Source organism: Pristiophorus japonicus, chromosome 7 (assembly GCF_044704955.1).
Source record: "Pristiophorus japonicus isolate sPriJap1 chromosome 7, sPriJap1.hap1, whole genome shotgun sequence".
In the NCBI taxonomy this organism is placed as follows: Eukaryota; Metazoa; Chordata; class Chondrichthyes; family Pristiophoridae; genus Pristiophorus; species Pristiophorus japonicus.
Genome location: NC_091983.1, coordinates 50,888,738 through 50,906,671, shown reverse-complemented (window position 1 = coordinate 50,906,671; position 17,934 = coordinate 50,888,738).

The following is a 17,934-nucleotide window of genomic DNA, read 5'->3' as shown; positions in this document are numbered from 1 at the left end:
GAGGCTTAGCTTTGCATAAGGAGCAAGGCACTGGGTGCACAGCCTCTTCAGAAGAGGAGCAGGAGGAACCCACCAGCACTCGAGCAGATTTCTCCCTGGAAGGCCAGGGATTTGCGAATCATGACCAGATTTACTACACTTGACGCTGTACACCCAGGCTGCCACATGATGCGCCACCCCACAGCAACACCATAAGGCATCCCTACAATGACCAAGCCATTCCTTTCACACTGCCCACCATTGCTGGAGGTAATGTTATGTCTGACCATTCACTCCAACTCACTAAGCCACTTTCAATGTTGCACACTAATTTGCCTATGACCGGAAAGTGGTGAAAATAAATAGTTTTATGCGTGACATCACAGTAATGGAAACTTTAAAGAAACATTTATGAAAACACCCTTGTGCATCTACTTATGTTTCATCTTTCTCTTACGCGTGCTTCTATGAGGTGCAATCCTGTGGCTTCAGCAGAGGTAGAGGCAGGCTGCTCACTTCCTGCTGTGACTGCATAGACACTTTCAGCGGATGTCCTTTGGGTTTTGAAGCCAGTGATGGCCCCGACAAAGTCTACTCCTCCTGTGACTGTTCAGGGGCAGACTTGGCCATCGCGATCCGAGGAGCCATCTGGGGCTTTGACTGAGGGGATCTACTGGGGAGAAGTGTGAGAGCTTTGCGAGGAGCCCCCACTTCCATGTCCCCACTCACCATCATCCCACTTGTGGGCCACCTGCACATCCTTGCTTTCAAAGAGTTGGAGAACAGCTTGCTGCACAGCACTGGGGCCATGAGAACCCACGTCTATGTTCACATCCCTCCTAGAGAGGAGGTCTATGAACATCTGCCATCGATTCTCCATCGATAGCCATCTATTCTCCAGAGATAGCATGTGCTTCTCTGAGTGGCGCATCTGCTGATCCAAACAAGTGGCATTCTTTCCACGGAAGAGCCTACATTTACGATCACCTGCAACACGGTGGTGCTCATGTTGGAGATGGACTTCTCCATTCTCTGCACATTTGCAGACATCGTGGTTGTACAACCAGTCAGAGCCTCCTGCACTTCTTGCTGCACTTCCGGGATCGACCTCTTTCTGGATGGCTCCGAGGCTCAGCATCTGCATGCAGCTGAGCAGAGCTGGAAGCGTCCTGTGCGCTCTGGCGAGGAGTCTCCACTGCTGTCCCTGTCTCCACCAGCTGCTTTTGTTCACTTGTGAGTTGTGAGACACCAGGTGACAACACTATTCTATCTCGTGTTGCATGCACCGAGGTGTGTATATCTGTGCTGGTGCTGGGTATGCTTCTGTCTGGTGCCGGTGCACCCTCAGAGGCTGGAGGCTCTTCTGAGGAGTTGCCTTCTTCTTGCTCCTGGACAGTGAGGGGGAGGGGGGAGCTCTTGATGGACTAGTAGGAGAGTAAAGAAATGAGTTAGATATGTCATGTGTAGATTTGGTACAGAGACCATTATGCACATTATGACCATTCAATGGCTGCTGACATCACTCCCCATATGAGTGACTGCTGAATGCCATGTAGCTGTATGAAATGTAATTCTGTCACTCGGTTGCTGAGATGTCTCCCTCCTTCTGTCTCCCACCTCCAGGTGCTCGGTGACTCCTGACAGCTCTAATGCAGCCTCTTCTGCTATTGTGAGAGTAGCCTTTGATGAGGTACCACTGCCTGTTCTCTCCCTCTCCCTCTTATCGTAGGTTATTTTCCTGCAAGGAGGGAAAGAAGGGAAGGTTGAGTGAGAGTGATGGAATGAGTGTAAGGAATGGATGGGTTACATCTTTAGAGAGTGACTATGATGGAGTGGGGTGGCAATGCCAAGTGGCCTCCTTGTGTGTTATTTGGTATGATTGCTTTAGGATGAGGGTGAGTGAGAGGGTGGTTCATCAGATGGGGATGTGATACTGTAGATAGAGAGCGAGGGATAGGTGGATGTGCAAGGTATGTTGGTGTGAGTAAGGATGTGCAGGAGTAAGTTTGGGAAGGCACAGTGATGAGGATGTGATGAGAGGCACAGCAGGGTGAAGTTGAGTGTGGCTTTGCACTCACCTTTCCTGAGCTAATGAGATCATTGAAACGTTTGCGGCACTGCTTCGAAGTCCTCCTGAAAACATCTCTGCTGTTGACCTCTGCTATTTGGAGCGAGGATCCTTTGGTCTGTTGGGGAGGTTACTTCCAACCCATCGGAAGGGAAGAGAACCTCCTTGTGTGCTCTAACTCCCTTCGCAAGTATCTAGAGGCAGTCATTTGAGAACCTGGGTGCAGCCCTCTGTCTCTGTGCAGTCATGTTTAAAACTCTGTGTAACACTCCAGTGGTGCAGTGCAGTGCCTGCACTATCTAAGATGAACCTTTAAATGTATTGTGGCCATGGCTCCTTTAAATATCCCAGATGAAAATGTATCCTTGATGACATCATCAGGCCCACACCATTTAATAGGGCCGGGTAACGTGCAGGGCTGCCTTAATAGGCACCATTAACGCAAAGTCGATCTCAGGAGCATGATGGAATCAGGAAAGGGGTTGTGACCCACAACGTCGACAGCGCGCATCCGACCCGCCCAGGTACAGAAAATTCCAGCCAATGCCTTCAAAGAGAGGTAAGCCCCCTGAAGTTCTGCAAGGGTTCACCTGATAGGACAGTAGCAGAGCTCCCATGGATAGGGCATAAATGGCAGCCATTGACAGTATTTCTCTGGGAATTTCCTGGGTCTCCTACTAAAGTTACAGCAGTTGACTGGGAGAAAGTCCTGCGGAATTTCAGAGGCAAGATATTTTGCACTTGATACAGCTGCTTGATACAGCTTGTGTAGCCTCAAAGTTGGAAGAAGACAGGGAGTGTGGGTAGGATTGTGAAAAAAGGAATATATTTGCTGGTTGGTGCAGTGTCACCAGTGCCTTTAACTGTTGAGGAACAGAATGACATCTATGTCATGTGGATGAGTTCTTCCAGGATTGTAGGGCTTCTATCTGTCAATGTCCTCTCCGGGTGGTTTTACACAGCAAGAAAAATACAATGAAGAATAGTAGAGGAACTTGTACAGCACCCCAAACAATACCCTATGATTATACCACCTCCATTCTGGGACCAATGCTTTGTGAAGGGGATAGTATAATCTTTGTGGTGGCTGTACTCAGTGGGAACAGAACTTATAAATACTGAGTGAAAGGTGTTCGGGTATCCCACTATAAATGTGTTGAGCTCCTTTGTATTGCATGAATGTGTCTTATTGCTGCTGCCTTTGCAGGATGTGACCCTCTGCCCCAAGAAAAGCCACGCTCTTGCTGCATCTCCTGCAGCAGGTCCTCCAGGGCTTTGTCACTGAAAGGAGCAGTTTTTTCCATATTGCCACCTTCCAACTAGTCTGCCACTGAGCAAATGGTGTGAAAAATGCATCTACCCCTTTAAGGGCAAACATTCTTCCTTCAAATGATGCTGGCTGGCTAGATTTTGCAACTGGCAGCCAGTCAGCTTTCAAGATTGACTCGCTTTGCAAGCTTTAAGTGCACAAGGAGCCAAAGCAAATAACGGCTTTATTAGGAATTACGAACAACACAGCTTTACGTTGAAGGCTTTTCAAGATTTTCCTCCTTTCACATTTATCACTAAGGTAATTGCCATGGTGATGAAAGAAAGGGTCAGTGATCATTCCAACGCTAAATCATCAGAGGTTTTCACACCCCCTGTAGTGGAGATCTCACCGAAATGAGTTGCTCTCCAGAACGGGAAATTATTTTGGCACAATGCACAGCTAGCTTAAGAAGGGAAGGCAACATTCACAACAGGTGTAGTAGGTAATCGTCTTCTTTTCACCATGGACGTCCAATCCCTCTACACTTCCACCCCCCACCAGGATGGCCTGAGGACGCTCCGCTTCTTCCTCGAGCAGAGGCACAACCAGTCCCCATCCACCATCACCCTTTTCCACCTGGCTGAACTTGTTCTCACTTTGAACAACTTCTCCTTTAACTCCACTCACTTCTTCCAAATTAAAGGTGTTGCTATGGGAACCCGCTTGGGTCCTAACTATGCCTGCCTTTTCGTGGGATATGTGGAGCATTTTCTGTTCCAGTCCGACTCAGATTCCCTCCCTCACCTCTTTTTCCGGTACATTGATGACTGTATTGGTGCCATTTCCTGCTCTCGCCCTGAACTTGAAAATTTCATTCATTTTGCATCCAATTTCCACCCTTCCCTCACCTTCACATAGTCGACCTCCGACTCCTCCCTTCCCTTCCTCGACTTTTCCATCTCCATCTCTGGGGATAGGCTTTCGACCAGTATCCACTATAAGCTCACTGACTCCCACAGCTACCTGGACTACACTTCCTCCCACCCCGCATACTGTAAGGACTCCATTCCATTCTACCAGTTTCTCCATCTCTATCGCATCTGCTCTGACGACGCCACCTTGCCCACTAGTGCCTCTGACATGTCTTCCTTTTTCCTCAACTGAGGATTCTCCTCCGCCATGGTTAACATGGCCCATGACCTTGCCTGTTCTATTTCCCGCATCTCTGCTCTCACTCATTCCCCTCCCTCTCAGAACCATGACAGGGTTCCCCTTGTCCTCACCTTTCACCCCAACAGCCTTCACGTTCAACAGATCATCCTCCGCCATTTCCGCCACCTCCAGTGTGATGCCACCACCAATCACATCTTCCCCTCTCCTCCGCTGTCAGCATTCTGAAGGGACCGCTCCTTCCGTGACACCCTGGTCCATTCCGCAGTCACCCCCAGTACCCTCTCCCCTTCCCACAGCACCTTCCCATGCAAGCGCAGGAGATGCAACACCTGCCCTTTTACTTCCTCCCTTCCCATTATCCAGGGCCCCAAATACTCCTTCCAGGTGAAACAGCGATTTACTTGTACTTCTTTCAATTTAGTATACAGTATTTGCTGCTCACGATGCGATCTCCTCTACACTGGGAGACCAAGCGTAGATTGGGTCACCACTTTGCGGCGCACCTCCATTCAGTCCGTAAGTGTGACCCTGAGCTTCCAATCGCCTGTCACTTTAATTCTCCCCTCCACTCCACTCTGACCCCTCCGTCCTCGGCCTCCTACATTGTTTCAACGAAGCTCAACGCAAGCTCGAGGAACAGCAACTCATCTTTCGTTTAGGTACTTCACAGCCTTTTGGACTCAACATCGAGTTCAACAATTTCAGAGCGTAGCTGCTGCCAATCTTTGGTTCCCTTTTCCTCCCTCCCCTCCTCCGCCAACCCTCCTCAGAGCCTGTTTCTTTTTTTTTCCTTGTGACTAATGGCAGCTGGTCATTATCCCGCCATTCACACCCTATCTTGACTAATATTTTTCGATTTTCCTGTCATTACCATTTGAATTTGGGCCATCATCCCCTTTGTCTCTCTAATCTCTCCTGTCTTCCACCCTATCACAGACCTTCCCTTTTGTTCTTTCTTCCCCGCCCCCTTTCAGTGCTTGTTACGAATCTGTTCTATTCAAACACTCTTCAGTTCTGACGAAAGGTCATCGACCCGAAACGTTACCTCTGCTTTCTCTCAGATGCTGCCTGACTCGCTGAGATTTTCAGCATTTTCTGTTTTTATTCCAGATTCTAGCATCCGCAGTATTTTACTTTTATAGTAGGTATCATATTGTTGCACTATTAGACAACAGTGGGTTAATTCTTACTTTGGGCAGGTGTAAAGCGGCCGATACCGATTGAACTTCCCGTTATAAATCTCTTCTGATTGTAATTTCCATTGCAGGCAATAGAAAATTGGGAGAGATGTATATCGGGCAGATGAATCAATGTTGCCTGTGTTACGCTATCGCACAATGTCAAAATTACACCCACATCCCCCCTCCCTGATCTGAGATGAAGTAAAACAGTCTTGATGTATGATTCTAGGAGAGGGATGAACACATCCCCACTGTGATAGTCCTTTTATGCCATCATATCTAGCTCAGGAACAAGCCAAATCCTGGCACAATTTATGCTGCATGTGTTTCAGACTGTCACCTGTCTTTTTAGTCTAATTTCACAAAAGGAATTAAGAACATTTGCTGGAAGATTAAATCCCATCTGAGACTTGTATAAATTGATGCATATCTTCAATTTAAGCCTTATAGCTATCATTAATATGATGTATTTTTGAAAGCCTGTCTGCTTCAGTCTCTTGTTTATGCTAGGTTTGAGTGAATTACATGCTTTGACCAATGCTTCATAATATAGCATGAGAGCAGGATTATCCTTTGCACTCTACTCAATCCAAGTCGCAATCCAAGAAGTACCATGGATTTTCCACTGAAGTGGAATTGTAACGCATTCATTGTGATGGAACATTTACCTCCCACAGAGATATACCCCTGAGCCCTGCCGAATTTCCGTTCTCACAATCTACCTGGCATAAGGGTGGGGAATGACTATTACAGACCTCAGAGGTGTGGCATTGCCACCAGCCTCAGTGCTGACAATATTAATTCAGAAACGGATCTTAATTTGTTTTGAATTTAGTGTCAAGACATATGCAATTGGTCGCTCAGCAGTCCAGTGCATAAACCTTTGGGCCATCCTTATATGGGCAAGTATATTAACGGTTCACCAGTGAAAAATCCAATGGCTAAGGATGCAGTGGAGCACATCACCATTCAGTTGTCTGTCCCCGCCTCCCCAAGTTCTATATTTTGAGTAATAGTACTTTTTCTTTAACTAAGCTTGATGTTTGCATGAGAAAAAACACCCACTGTGCTTAGGTGTAATGGGAGGAGAGGATGCAATGGAATTCACGGTAGTATACTGATAAACATGATAGCTATTCTGCACGGTTTAGTGTAGGGTAATTTTGAAAAAATCCTTTCACTTGCTAAAGTCTATTGCTTCTAAAACCTTTGATTAAGTTGTAACCAAGTAGATGATGGCTCAGTGGGGAGCACTCTCTAGGTGGGAGGGCCTAGGAGTGAGCAGGTGCTGCTGATTACTGCAGGATCGGAATGAGTTTGTAAAAAGCTGGTGGTGTTTTCTTTTTTCCCCTCAAATTTTAGGGCCTTTTTCACCCCTAAACATCTGCTAGATGGCTGCTGAGTGGCCTGGAATGCCGGGCCCCTCAGAGGACAATGTCCCCAGTGTGAATTTAATCAGGGGAGAGAATGTCTTCAGAAGGGGGAATAAAAAGCCCAAAGATTTGGGCAAGGACCCCAATAGATTTGGAAAAGAAAACACAGTGGTGGTTCACTGCCAGGATAAGGAAATGCGAGCTTGGAATATCATCCAGGCAGTACATGAGGACTGTGGTGAGGGAGGTTGCTTTACTTGCCAACCAAAGCCGAATGTTGGATTTGAAGTGACGGTCAGTGACCGAGAGGAGGTGGAAAGACTTTTACTGAACCTGAAGTTGGTGAGAAGTACTTGGATGTATCTTTGCTGTATTCTGAAGAGGTGGTAGTTTCATTCTTAAACTTGCTGGGTTATGTTGAGGGCGACGTGCTGATAAAAAATTTGGAGTCGTGGGACATTAAACTTTGCTCAGTAATAAAGAGGAGATACTATCCTGGAACGTGGGTAGCCGATGGAATCCGTTATGTAAAAATGCGCTTCCCAGAGAGGGTGAAGTCATTACCCGGCAGCATGAAATTCGAGACAATGGAAGGAGTGCAGAACTTTTGGGTTCTGCATGATAACCAGGTGAAGGTTTGCTATTACTGTCTTGGACCTGGCTATTTAGTAGAAGCTGTCCAGACCTGTACTGTTGTAACTGGCAAGTCTGGACACATCGCTCGGAACTGCAGGGCAGAGAGCTGTGCGGTTTGTCGCAAAGGCCCCACCCGCTGTGAGTGTGAGGCAGAAGGAAGCTCCTTGAGGAAGAGATGGGGGAGGAGCAGGAGGTGTGAATGGAGTGGCCAGAAGAGCGGAGCAAACAGAGGACACAGCCGCCGAACAGAATGAGGAAAGAGCGCAAGAAGAGACAGAAAATTGCGGAGCAGAAAACAGGATGGAGATGGTGGAAAATACACCAAGTATGGTGGAAAAGGACAAAGTCAGTGGAGGACATCACGGGTCACGGACAAAGCAGTTTCTATTTTTATTCCAGATCCTAGCATCCACAGTATTTTGCTTTTATAGTAGGTATCATATTGTTGCACTATTAGACAACAGTGGGTTAATTCTTACTTTGGGCAGGTGTAAAGCGGCCGATACTGATTGAACTTCCCGTTATAAATCTCTTCTGATTGTCATTTCCATTGAAGGCAATAGAAAATTGGGAGAGATGTATATCGGGCAGATGAATCAATGTTGCCTGTGTTACGCCATTGCACAATGTCAAAATTACACCCACATCCCCCCTCCCTGATCTGAGATGAAGTAAAACAGTCTTGATGTATGATTCTAGGAGAGGGATGAACACATCCCCACTGTGATAGTCCTTTTATGCCATCATATCTAGCTCAGGAACAAGCCAAATCCTGGCACAAATTATGCTGCATGTGTTTCAGACTGTCACCTGTCTTTTTAGTCCAATTTCACAAAAGGAATTAAGAACGTTTGCTGGAAGATTAAATCCCATCTGAGACTTGTATAAATTGATGCATATCTTCAATTTAAGCCTTATAGCTATCATTAATATGATGTATTTTTGAAAGCCTGTCTGCTTCAGTCTCTTGTTTATGCTAGGTTTGAGTGAATTATATGCTTTGGCCAATGCTTCATAATATAGCATGAGAGCAGGATTGTCCTTTGCACTCTACTCAATCCAAGTTGCAATCCAAGAAGTACCATGGATTTTCCACTGAAGTGGAATTGTAACGCATTCATTGTGATTGAAACATTTACCTCCCACAGAGATATACCCCTGAGCCCTGCCGAATTTCCGTTCTCACAATCTACCTGGCATAAGGGTGGGGAATGACTATTACAGACCTCAGAGCCCTACACTATTGTCAGCCTCAGTGCTGACAATATTAATTCAGAAAAGGATCTTAATTTGTTTTGAATTTGGTGTCAAGACATATGCAATTGGTCGCTCAGCAGTCCAGTGCATAAACCTTTGGGCCATCCTTATATGGGCAGGTATATTAACGGTTCACCAGTGAAAAATCCAATGGCTAAGGATGCAGTGGAGCACATCACCATTCAGTTGTCTGTCCCCGCCTACCCAAGTTCTATATTTTGAGTAATAGTACTTTTTCTTTAACTAAGCTCGATGTTTGCATGAGAAAAAACACCCACTGTGCTTAGGTGTAATGGGAGGAGAGGATGCAATGGAATTCACGGTAGTATACTGATAAACATGATAGCTATTCTACATAGTTTAGTGTAGGGTAATTTTGAAAAAATCCTTTCACTTGCTAAAGTCCATTGCTTCTAAAACCTTTGATGAAGTTGTAACCAAGTAGATGATGGCTCAGTGTCAGCCGTGGCTCAGTGGTAGCACTCTCTAGGTGGGAGGGCCTGGGAGTGAGCAGGTGCTGCTGATTACTGCAGGAGTTGAAATGAGTTTGTAAAAATTCGGTGGTTTGGGGTTTTCTTTTCCCCCCCCAAATTTTAGGGCCTTCTCCACCCCTAAACATTAGCCAGATGGCTGCTGAGTGGCTGGAATGCCGGGCCCCTCAGAGGACAATGCTGCTAGTGTGAATTTAATCAGGGGAGAGAATGTCTTGAGAAGGGGGAATAAAAGGCCCAAAGTTTTGAGCCAGGACCCAGGAGGTTTGGAAAAGAAAACACAGTGGTGGTTCACTGCCAGGATAAGGAGATGTGAGCTTGGGATATCATCCAGGCAGTACATGAGGACTGCGATGAGGGAAGTTGCTTTGCTTGCCGACCAAAGCCGAATGTTGGATTTGAAGTGACCGTCAGTGACCGAGAGGAGGTGGAAAGACTTTTACTGAACCTGAAGTTGGTGAGAAGTACTTGGATGTATCTTTGCTGTATTCTGAAGAGGTGGTAGTTTCATTCTTAAACCTGCCGGTTTATGTTGAGGACAATGTGCTGATAAAAAAGTTGGAGTCATGGGACATTAAACTTTGCTCAGTAATAAAGAGGAGATACTATCCTGGAACGTGGGTAGCTGATGGAACCCGTTATGTAAAAGTGCGCTTCCCAGAGGGGGTGAAGTCATTACCCTGCAGCATGAAATTCGAGACAATGGAAGGAGTGTAGTATTTTTGGGTTCTGCGTGATAACCAGGTGAAGGTTTGCTATTACTTGTCTTGCTATTACTGTCTTGGGCACGACCATTTAGTAAGAAGCTGTCCAGACCTGTACTTTTATAACTGGCAAGTCTGGACACAGCGCTCAGAACTGCAAGGCAGAGAGCTGTGCGGTTTGACGCAAAGGCCCCACCCACTTTGAATGTGAGGCAGAAGGAAGCTCCTGGAGCGACGAAGAGATGGGAAAAGGAGAGCGGAGAGGCCAGAAGAGCGGAGCAGGCAGAGGACACAGCCGCCGAACAGAATGAGGAAAGAGCGCAAGAAGAGGCAGAAAATTGTGAAGCAGAAAACAGGATGGAGATGGTGGAAAACACACCAAGTATGGTGGAAAAGGACAAAGTCAGCGGAGGACATCACATGTCAGGGACAGAGTCGAGCTATAATATGGCTCGCCTTCAGGTGTCCATGGGGGGAGCAGAGGCGGGTGCGGGGTAAGTGTAAGTATTCCAAAGAGAGACGGGGATTTGTACATCTTGGGGACCAGGAGGGGGCAAGACCAGGAGAGGGTACAAGAGGCCGGAGCCTTAAAGGGGCAGCAGGACGTGAGCAGGGAGACAAGATGCCAAAAGGGAGCAAGATGGGTGGAGACGCGCCATTGTCCCAGAGAGAGAAGAAACAGGGAGCAAGGGTCAGTGGTGGAAGTGAGACCGAAGGGAGTGGCACTGTTGGAGAGACCATGTTAGCAGGAGGACTCTCTAAGGGAGATTCTGTATCTGATGAGGAACGAGGATGGGAGGTTACAGGAGAGCTCGAGAGTGAGGCGTCAGAGGGGGATGGAGACATGGAATTGGGGGGGGGGGGGGGGGAGGCATCATGTGGAAAGAGAAAGGTTAGTGAGGAGCAGAAGGAGGGAGAAGGGGCAGTTCCGCGGCCTAAATTTAAGGTAACAAAGAGGCTGAAATTGCAGGGAAAGTTCAAACAGGAGATGAAAAAGAGCCGGTGGCTGCAGGAGAAAGCAACAGCTACCCAAAAGGTTGGGAAGGGGCATGAGAAGAGGGAAGGGCCAGAGATTAAATGATGATGGGGGGATTATCAGGTGTTATGTATGTCAGCATTACCAATGTGTAAGACTTGCCACAAGGTAGTGCACCTGTGGGAGACCCAAGGGTCATCTGCACACCCTGGGCAAGCAGGTATGAAAGGCAGTCTGCCAGACTGCCTCCTCACTCTCTGGAGTTACAATAAAGAGACCAAGGTCACAACAGTTTGAGCTTAAGATATAGTCTTGTGGAGTTATTCTAAACGTAACAATTGGCGACGAGGAACAGATCATGAATTTTCATGCAGTTATGGCTACCATTGGTATTCTTGAGAGATTTGTTGAGGATGATTGGGAAGCCTTCGTTGAGCCTCTTGACCAATACTTCGTGGCCAACGAGCTGGAAAAGGCAGAAACCGCGATCAAGTGCAGGGCAATTCTCCTCACCATTTGTGGGTCCACGATATATAGCCTCATCAAAAATCTGCTCGCACCGACGAAACCAACGGACAAGACATATGAAGAGTTGTGCATGCTGGTTCGAGAACAGCTCAAGCCAAAGGGGAGCATCTTGATGGCCAGGTATCGCTTTTATACGCATCACCGCCCCGAGGGTCAGGATGTGGCGAGCTACGTCGTCGACCGAAGACGCCTTGCGGGACCGTGCGATTTGCTGGATTTTTGGGGGAGGTGTTGCGGGACCTTTTCATGCTTGGAATCGGCCACGAGGTCATTCTTCGCAAACTGCTGTCTGCCGGCCCCTAGATCTGAGCAAGGCCATCACGCTAGCCCAGACTTTTATGTCCACGAATGATAACACTGAACAGATGTCATTGCAGCATCGGAACTCACCGGCAAGTACTGTGCTTAAAATAAGCCCTTCAGCAGGCAGAACTGTACATGGCAGGGCCTACACGCCCGCAGAGACCAAACCTAGGATGACTGAGTCCGCCGTGGGGCGTGAATGTGAATCCATTACCACCGTGTTGGTGCTGCGGGGGTAATCATCAAGCCCATCAATGTTGATTCAAGCACTACGTGTGCAAGGGCTGTGGAACAATGGGGCATCTCCAATGAGTGTGCAGACATGCTGCGACTCACCACGTGGCAGAGTCGGCAGAAGATGACCGATCCGGCGCGGATTACGTTGATCGAGTAGGAGAGGCAACTCAACCTGAGGCTGAAGAGGAAGTGTATGGAGTGCACACCTTCACCACCAAAAGCCCTCCGATAATGTTAAAAGTCAAATTAAACGGCATTCCAGTTTCCATGGAATTGAACATGGGGGCGATTCAGTCAATTATGAGCCAGAAGGCTTTTGAGAAACTGTGGTGCAACAAATGCACAAAAGCTAAAACTGAGTGCGATCCACACCAAGCTGCGCACTTACACTAAAGAGCTCATACCAGTCATTGGCAGTGCAGCAGTGAAGGTATCGTACGATGGAGCTGTGCATGATTTACTACTATGGATTGTACCAGGCGATGGCCCAATGCTGTTCGGCAGAAGCTGGCTGGGAAAGATCCGATGGGACTGGGACGACATCAACGCATTGTCCTCGTGCGCCCAAGTGCTAAACAAATTCCCGTTGTTATTTGAGCCATGCATCGGCAACTTCACAGGCGCCAAAATGCAGATTCATCTAGTCCCTGATGCACGACCCGTTCATAACAAGGCCCGAGCGGTTCCATACATGGTGCGAGAGAAAGTTGAAATCGAGCTGGACAGACTTCAACGAGAGGGGATCATATCGCCAGTCAAGTTCAACAAATGGGCCAATCCCATTGTTCCGGTGTTGAAGAGCGATGGGACGGTCAGAATCTGCGGGGACTACAAGGTAACGATCAACCGAGTCTTGTTACAGGACCAGTACCCACTACCCAAAGCGGACGACCTGTTTGCAATGCTAGCAGGGGGGGAAGTCGTTCACCAAGCTGGATATAACTTCTGCTTACATGACATAGGAGCTGGCTGAACCTTCGAAAAAATTGACGTGCATCAACACACACAGAGGACTGTTCATATACCACAGATGCCCCTTTGGGATTCGTTCGGCGGCGGCCATCTTCAGAGGAACATGGAGAGTCTGCTGAAATAGGTTCCATGCACCGAGGTGTTCCAAGACGACGTCATGATCACTGGCCGCAACACCACCGAACACATGCACAACCTGGAAGAGGTTCTCAAGCAACTGGACAGAGTGGGACTCAGGTTGAAATGCTCCAAGTGTGTTTTCCTGGCGCCAGAGGTAGAATTTCTGGGGAGAAAGATTGCGGCGGATGACATCAGTCCCACCGATTCCAAGATGGGGGCCATCAAGAGTGCACCCAGACCACAGAATGTGATGGAGCTGCGTTCGTTCCTGGGACTCCTTGACTATTTTGGTAACTTTCTATCGGGGTTGAGCACTTTGCTGGAACCATTGCCTTTATTGCAACGCAAGGCTGACGACTGGGTTTGGGGTAAAGCTCAAGAGACAGTCTTTCACGAGCCTGGAAACCTGCTATGTTCCAACAAGTTACTTGTATTGTATGACCCGTGTAAACGTTTAGTACTAGCTTGTGATGCATCTTCGTACGGGGTCGGTTGTGTGTTACAGCAAGCCAATGGGTCAGGCAAACTGCAACTGGTTGCATATGCGTCCAGAAGCTTATCTAAGGCTGAAAGAACCTACAGTATGGTTGAAAAAGAAGCATTAGCATGTGTATACGGGGTTAAGAAAATGCACCAATACCTATTTGGGCTCCAGTTCGAGCTCGAAACCGACCACAAGCTGTTCATTTCGTTGTTCTCAGAAAGTAAAGGTAGTAACACCAATGCTTCGTCCTGCATCCAAAGATGGGCACTAACATTATCTGCGTATGATTATGTAATCCGCCACAGACCAGGCACGGAGATCTGTGCGGATGCCCTCAGTCGGCTACCATTGTCCACCACCGGCGTGGAAATGGCGCAACCCGCAGACTTGCTCCTGATAATGGATGTTTTTGAGAGCGAGGTGTCACCCGTCACAGCTCGCCAGATCAGGACCTGGACTAGCCAGGACCCTGTGCTATCACTAGTAAAAAGCCATGTCCTCAATGGGAGCTGGTCGGCGGTCCTAGGAGAAATACAAGACAAAATTAAGCTGTTCCACCGAAGCAAGGACGAAATGTCCATCCATTCGGACTGCCTCCTGTGGGGGAATCGTGTAATTTTGCCAAAAAAAGTCTGGGAAACGTTTATACGTGACCTACACAGTACCCACCCAGGCATAGTCATGACGAAGACTATCGCCAGGTCGCACGTTTGGTAGTGCGGCATTGACTCGGAATTGGAGTCATGCATACATCAATGTAACACTTGCTCACAATTGAGCAATGCACCGAGGGAGGCCCCACTGAGTCCGTGGTCATGGCCCTTCAAACTGTGGTCCAGGGTCCACATAGATTTCGCTGGCCCCTTTCTAGGAAAGATGTTCCTAGTAGCAGTGGACGCTTACTCTAAATGGATTGAATGTATAATAATGTCGTCATGTACGTCCACTGCCACCATTGAAAGCCTCTGGGCCATGTTTGCCACCCATGGTTTGCCCGACGTCCTTGTTAGTGACAATGGACCATGCTTCACCAGCTCGGAATTCAATGAGTTCATGGCCCGCAATGGCATCAAGCATGTCAGGTCTGTGCCGTTTAAGCCCGCATCCAATGGTCAACTGGAACAGGCAGTCCAAACCATCAAGCAGAGCTTGAAACGCGTGACGGATGGTTCCTTGCAGACCCGGCTATCTCGGATTCTGCTCAGCTACTGCACGCGACCCCACTCACTTACCAGGGTTCCCCCTGCAGAATTGCTAATTAAGAGAGCACTCAAAACCAGGCTCTCCTTAGTCCACCCGGATCTTAATGATCATGTAGAAACCCAGCGTCATGTACCATGATCGCGCGGCTGTATCACGCGACATTGAAGTTAATGAAGTTAATGTTTGTTCTTAATTATGGTCATGGTCCCAAATGGGTTGCTGGCACTGTGTTAGCTAAGGAGGGGAATAGAATGTTTGTTGTCAAACTTTTGAATGGACAAACATGCAGAAAGCACTTGGCTCAGACCAAACTACGGTTCACTGACAACCAAGAACAGTTTGAAGAGGACATTACATAGAAACATAGAAAATAGGTGCAGGAGCAGGCCATTCAGCCCTTCTAGCCTGCACCGCCATTCAATGAGTTCATGGCTGAACATGAAACTTCAGTACCCCCTTCCTGCTTTCACGCCATACCCCTTGATCCCCCGAGTAGTAAGGACTTCATCTAACTCCCTTTTGAATACATTACCATCATTGATCCACCCACACACACCCAACCAGCAATTGACCTCACGGTCAACCATGAGGATGAACCCACCATGCCTGACAGTCCGATCAGACCAGCCACACCGCAGTGCAGCAATGATCCGACCAACTCACCCATGCCAGGACTTCAACTCAGGTGATCAACCCAGGAACACAGAGGCTCTGATCGCCTCAACTTGTAAATAACTTGTACATAAGACTTTGGGGGGAATGATGTTAGATATGTAAACATTACCAATGTGTAAGACTTGCCACAAGGTAGTGCACCTGTGGGAGACCCAAGGGTCACCTGCACACCCTGGGCAAGCAGGTATAAAAGGTAGTCTACCAGGCTGTCTCCTCATTCTCTGGAGTTACAATAAAGAGACCAAGATCACAACAGTTTGAGCTTAAGATATACAGTCTTGTGGAGTTATTCTAAACGTAACATCAGGCACACTTCTTTTATTAGGAGCAATGATTACATTGGTCTCGAATAATGTGAATGGACTGAGGGGGAAGAAGAAATTGCAGCAGTTGTTGCAGTGTTTTAAAGGCACTGACCTGTTGTGTCTACAAGAAATCTTTTGGGATGAGGATATCCTACAAAGAGTTCGGAAAGTTTGGAACGGCAAAGTGTTTGCAAGTTGCGTAAATAATAACCGTAGAGGGGTAGCTGTTTTTGTGAGTTCGTCCATAATAGAGAATGTTGCATTGGTGGACAAGGACTCTGAGGGGAGATTCTTACAGCTAAGATACAAATGGATGAATTGAATTGTGATCTCTTTAATATCTGTGCGCCGAATGACCATTGCAAGCGCCGTGAGTTTTTTTTGGTGGTTATTCACTGAAGTGGCAGAGACGGAAAACCCTTGTATATTGGAGGATTTTAATATATTTTTATCTCGGATGGACATTTTAGCCCAGATAACCTTTAAGGATGATAACTCCAGAGAGATGATTATAAAAATGATGGCAAATTTAAATTTGAAAAACTTATGGAGGGATCAGAACCCCATAAAAATGGAGTTCTCCAGAAGAAGTTGTGTGAGTGATGTTTTAAAATAGAGACAAATAGATTTTGTGTTAATGCAGGAAGGGTTAAGTTCTGAGTTGATGGAGATTTATTATAAAAAAGTATTTTTTAGTGACTACTCAGCTTTGGTTCTTAAAATTAGGAACAGCAAAGTTAAGATCGGTCCAGGGGTGTAGCTTTTAAACAATCAGTACCTGAAAGAAATTGTTTTTAAGAAGGGATTTTAAATATAATAAAGAATGCTCGGAAGGAACCTTTATTCTTGAAAGAAAAAGGTTTGTGGAACAATTTCAAATATAAGGTAAAAGTTTTTTTCGGTACGTTATGGGAAAGAAAGCAACAGCTAACCAGCGACAAGAAGAGAATATAATCAGAAGTTTTATAGATATCTGTAAAGCAGTTGACGGAGGGGATAAAGGAGCAGAGACTAAGTGGAAGATTTTAAAGGAAGAGTGGGAATTATTGCAAGCTGAAAAATGCAAGGGGGCCATTCTCCACGCAAAGGCTAACAATGCATTGGAGGGGGAAAGATGCACTAGATATTTTCTAGAGCAAGAGAAGTTGCGACAAATTAATTGGAGAGTTGAAAGTTGGGGAAAAGAGCATTAATAAAAGTGGGGAGATTATGGAGGCAGCTAATAGCTTTTATCAGGAGTTATATACAAAAGAAGACATTTCCAAATTGGCGATGGAGAAGGTTACTGCTTTTATTGAAGATGGTTTAAAGGAGAATGAGAGAAGCATATGTGACAAAGAAGTAGGATTAGTGGAAATAAAAGTAGCAATAAGTGGAAAGGAGGAGGGGAAAATCCCAGGGTCTGATGAACTAAGTGCAGAATTTTGTAAAGAATTTTTAGAGATTTTAAATCCATTGGTCTTAGAGGTTTTTAAGGAGATTAAAACTGAGGGAAGCCTGGCCCCATCTATGAGGAGAGATTTCATAAGCTTAGCTTATAAAAATAAAGGAGATAGAAGGGATCTGAAGAATTGGAGGCCCATCACATTATTAAATGTGGATTATAAGATCTTGGCGAGGGTTATGGCAAATCGTACGAAGGAGGTGATGCTGCAGATAGTTTCGCCCTCTCAGTCCTGTGGAGTTATATGCCAGGACATCGCTGACTCTGTGGTCTCAATCTGAGATGCGATAGGACTCATGGAAGAGAGTGGGAGGGAAGTGTATGTGCTAAAAGATGGATCAAGAGAAAGTCTTTGATAGAGTCTCTCATGAGTTTTTATTGATGGTTTTGGGAAAAATTTCATTGAGTGGATAAGGATTTTTTATTCAAACACATTTAGCTGTGTTAAATATAATGGTTTTTTTATCCAAGTTTTTTCCATTACAGAGATCAGTGAGACAGGGTTGTTCCCTGTCCCCATTGTTGTACACATTGGTAGCAGAACCATTCGGTTATATGATGCGAAGGGAACAA